This window comes from Asterias rubens, unplaced genomic scaffold (assembly GCF_902459465.1).
Source record: "Asterias rubens unplaced genomic scaffold, eAstRub1.3, whole genome shotgun sequence".
NCBI classification, from domain to species: domain Eukaryota; kingdom Metazoa; phylum Echinodermata; class Asteroidea; order Forcipulatida; family Asteriidae; genus Asterias; species Asterias rubens.
The window spans coordinates 25,876-30,841 of record NW_022985742.1 but is presented as its reverse complement, the minus strand read 5'-3'; positions in this window follow the sequence as shown (position 1 = coordinate 30,841).

Here is a 4,966-nt window from a genome sequence, read left to right as displayed (position 1 = left end):
TTTTATATAATTTGTTTATATTTGCACCGGGGATACTGAATATTTATCTTGGTTTCACCGTTACAACGATTTGGATTATTGTTATTATTAAAGGTCGTGGGTTCGACTCCCACCCGAGATCACAGGACACGGGGAAAGTACTGAGTGAACTGCAAAACCAAAATTAATACTCATAGCTTAGTTATTAACGACTGCTATCGGTGCAAAGTTTACTGGTGGTTACTAAAATATTGTATGCAGATTATGTGTATTTATATGCATACACTTTAATACTTCTGTAGGAAAGAAAATCACCCGAAGCAGATTTAGTCATTTCACTTTATATTTATAACCCAGATTATACTTGCAGCAGGTTAAAGATAGTGTCAGCAAATAGTCAGGGGTTTTTGTTAAAAACAAATGTAGTTAAATCATGTCTACCAATCAAGGTCAGAGTCGCTGCTTAAAAAAAAATCTGGAGACTATAGGGTCCGAACTACAGGATCTGAATTTGAAGAGATAAGTTGAAATTATGGCATGTTCACCTTTTAGTAAACTGTGGGGCTTAGAGTCTCTATAGGTTGTAGGCACAGTATCCTCAGCACAATAATAAACAAAACAGAAGCAGAAGCAAAGGTAGGAAACACAGCTGTTAGCAACATTTGTTATTTACATATAAATTATTTACAAGCACAGAAACAATAACATGTTTTTTTTATATAATCTGGAATAATATAAATTTAAGTACACAGAAATATTTCAACTTGAATATATAATGGTATGAATGAATGCTTAAAAGTATATTAGATCATAATCATTACAATGACATGAAGGTGGGATATTATGGAATGCTGAATTTAAATGTACAATTTTATTGGGAGGGCTGCATTGGCCACTCCAACGCAATTTGCGTATAAGTCAATGTTAAGTTCACGGCGTCCAACTCAATTATAGCACGCCACCAATAACTTGACCCGGAGATTTTTGTAATTTTATTAAAGGCAGTCGACAATGAGTAATCTTACTGAGCAAAAACAATGTTAACATTGTCGACTGTGGATGGACATCCTCAAACAAAATATGAGTCGCTTTACACGTTTTGAATTCGCAAACCCCAAACTTTATATAATGTGGAATACCTGATTTATGGTTCACACCACGGCTGTTTAAGGTTGAAACCACTGCTGTTTATGGTTAACACTGCGGCTGTTTTATGGGACAGCTAAAAGCACCATTTTCTTGCCTTGTCTGCACAGAAACTCTGCGACAACATATTTACAATTGTTTAACATATTAACATTAATAACAAAGATAAATTGTAGTAATAACAAAGATAAATTATAGATATTTACATTAATTTTTGCAAGCAGCAGTTAATTAAACTTATCTGAAAGAAAGTGTGTTGTGTTAAATGTCCTCTTCCAAACAAACGTCACACAAACTTGTCTTCTTAGAGTGTATGTATCAAAAAGCGTTTTATACAACAATTTATCGTTTTTCCCCCTAAATATTTCACAACTTTTATTCACATAGACTTAAACAACAGACATGTCATATTATGTTCACACCTTTTATTCCAGTGTGTACAAGTTGTGTAGTGTTCTCTACATTCAAGTTTTAAAAATTGCATGAGTTGATGGTTTAGTTTTCTTGTTTTATTTACATAAATTTACATATTTTTACATATTTCGTTTTTCAAAGGAAAACTGTCCACATATCAGCAAGCATACTTTTCTATCTAATGGGCTCATGATACTTTCCTAACAGATTTTCTCTATTTTGAGGGCTGGAGGAGAGGCTATTTGATGTGGAAAATAGCGCCCTCAGTTTGCCAAAGCTGGAGAACTGTGTTCACACCCAATTAGGGGAAAATCGTCATTTCCGTCAAGGGGTCATTATCATAGATAAACCGTTTTTGACTCTCGGCTGAAAAAGCCACGCGGAGAGGTGCATTTTTGACTTGAATTATTTATTACCAAATGCAAATTTTAAGCGTAAAATGGTTATAAATCAGTATCTACGATGTATGTTTGGCCAAAAAGGGTATAAATAGTTAAAGTCACCTGGAAGTGGTATTTTGTCAAGATAAAGCTTTTGTCACTAAAATATGTTTTGATGAGTAGAGTATGAATAAACAGTTAACTAAGGTTCTAAAAATTTAGTTTCCATTGTGTTTACAAATTTAAAAGTAGGCCCGACCCGAGAGGGCGCTGTTCGTGACGTCAATCGAGGCGCGATATTTGAAGCACGGCGGCTCGAAGTATTTGCTGAACAGCGCTTGAAAAGACGTCGGAACGGACCATTTTGCAACCTGACCCCATTCTAGTTGTTTTGCTGCCTCAAACAGCAATACATCAGGAGCAATACACGTGGTCGAGATTGCCGGAAAAATGCAAGAAATAAACCTTTTTTTGAAACGTACAAACTCACGACTAGGACTTGCATGTACTTGCACGTACGTTCAAGTACGATCGAGACAAAGTCTGGCAAAGTCTGCCTCGATTGACGTCACAAAAGGGGTAGGCGAATTCACCCCCAAACAACTTCACTTATTTTTTAAACATATAAATCGTTTCAAACAATTACTCAACAAATTATTTTATTGTTCATTAACATAATATACTCTAATGTTTGAAGAAAAAAAAGTTCTGTTTCCAGGTGACTGTAAAATATTGAGATTTTCCTTTAGCCGCTGCTTAAACAGGAATGTTGTTATAAGAGGACAGATAAGACAAAGAAACAGAGCATAAATGAGATTGGGACTTGAGAACGTACTCTTTATAAGCAGAACCTCTTCATATAAGATATATAAGTGCTCTTTACAGGCAGATTTGCTCAAGCAAAATGATGAGTGAAGATCGAACGCTAATTCTGCCCTAGCCTGGAATGCAACCCATACCTGATTTCTCTCTGGTAGATGAATGATACAACGAATGGAGTCTGAGTGTCCAACATTGGTCTGTACAAGCTTGTAGGTGTCAGGATCATAAACCCTAAAAGATAAACAAATCACATTTACAAGTTATTGAATCAAGTTTTATTAAATGTCCACTATTAATATCTACTATGCTAGGCCTACTTTATGTTCAGCGCCATGTATCCTTTGGCAATTGGGCACTTTATAATATACATTTATGTATTATTTATTTATTGTTTTTCTTAAAACCTCCAAAACTGAAGAATATAACAAAATGGAAGTACATCAAAATATACAATAAAAGGTACACCAACACGTGACAAATTGTTGGCACTCTTTATCGAGTAGAATTGACTTACAAGTATTGACCTACATAATACGTACCCTGAGTACCTTGTTGGAAGATACGTGCACTGTACGGGACTTCCATATTGTTTTTATTAGTACTTATTTTTTAATGGACTTTTCAAGCTTCTCAATCATAACTTATCAGATTTTCCAAAGAGCAAAATCGGACATCAGACTTAAAGGCAGTGGACACTATTAGTAGTTCTCAAAATAATTATTGGCATAAAACATAACTTGGTCATGAGTAATGGGTAAAGGTTGATAGTATAAAACATTGTGAGAAACGGCTCCCTCTGAAGTGACGTAGTTTTCGAGAAAGAGGTAATTTTCCACGAATTTGATTTCGAGACCTCAGATTTAGAATTTGAGCTCTCGAAATCAAGCATCTGAAAGCACACACCTTTGTGTGACAAGGGTGTTTTTTCTTTCATCAATATCTCGCAACTTCGACGACCAATATTGAGCTCAAATTTTCACAGGTTTTTTATTTTATACAATTATGTTGAGAAACACCAAGTGAGAAGACTTGTCTTTGACAATTACCAATAGTGTTCACTGACTTTAAGTAGAAAGGGTGTCATGCATGAAATAACAATTAATATTATCTACTTTGAATGTTTGAATTATTTACCACCAAAGGAAGACTCAACTGAGCTGATCATATTAATTTTACTGCACTTAATTACATGGGTTAAAAAAATAACAAATCTGTCTGAAAGAAAATAGACAATTTAATATGCAAATAATATCAATGCACAAAAGTTATGAAGAAAATACACAGAGAAGATAAAAGCAACACAAAGAAAGTCTAAAAATACACATTATGTTCAATGAACATAAAATGAGCACCACTTTAACAACACAAACAAGAAAAAACAATGTAAAAAACGATTCCAAAAACCAAAGGTAATATACATTGCCTTTAAAGGCACTGGACACTATTGGTTGTCAAATACCAGTATTCTCCAAACATACGCATACAAAACAAACCCGTGGAAATTTGGGCTCAATTGGTCATCGAAATTGAAGAGATGAAAGAAGCAACACCCTTGCTGCATTACTTTGTGTGGTTTCAGATGTGTGATAAAAGGATTCAGCAGAGGGAGCCGTTTCTCACAATGTTTTATGCTACCAACCTCTCCCTATTACTCGTTACCAATTGAGTTTGTATGCTTACAACTATAGTTTGAGTAATAACCAATAGTGTCCAGTGTCTTTAAAGGCAGTCGACAGCATTGGTAATTACTCACAATAATTATATAAGCAAAAAACCTTACTTGGAAATTCATTCATTCAATGGTTTATTAAAATTCTATTCAATTCGCTGCCAGCAGCAGAATTACATGAACAGTTACATAGTTAAAAATTTGGAGTAAAACATTACATTACTATTTAAAATTGCCTAAATCTTACACAGAAAAACTGAGAGGGAGAAGTACTGTACACTCCTATAGGGAGGAGAACAGTTACTTAAAATTAATTAATTAAACATATGAGTAAAACATTACAATCAGAATTAAAATGGCATAAAACTATTACACTCTAAAACGGAGATTATTTAGAAAACAGTTCACTCTCAATGGGAGGGATTTAAAGTCAATCCAAAGGACCGCAGTCAGGGACCAATCCACTTCATGCACCAAAATAAAACAGTGGCACTGACAAATTAAATGTTTACCCCTAAATCAAAAATGGACCGGTCTCCAACTGCAAACTTGGTAA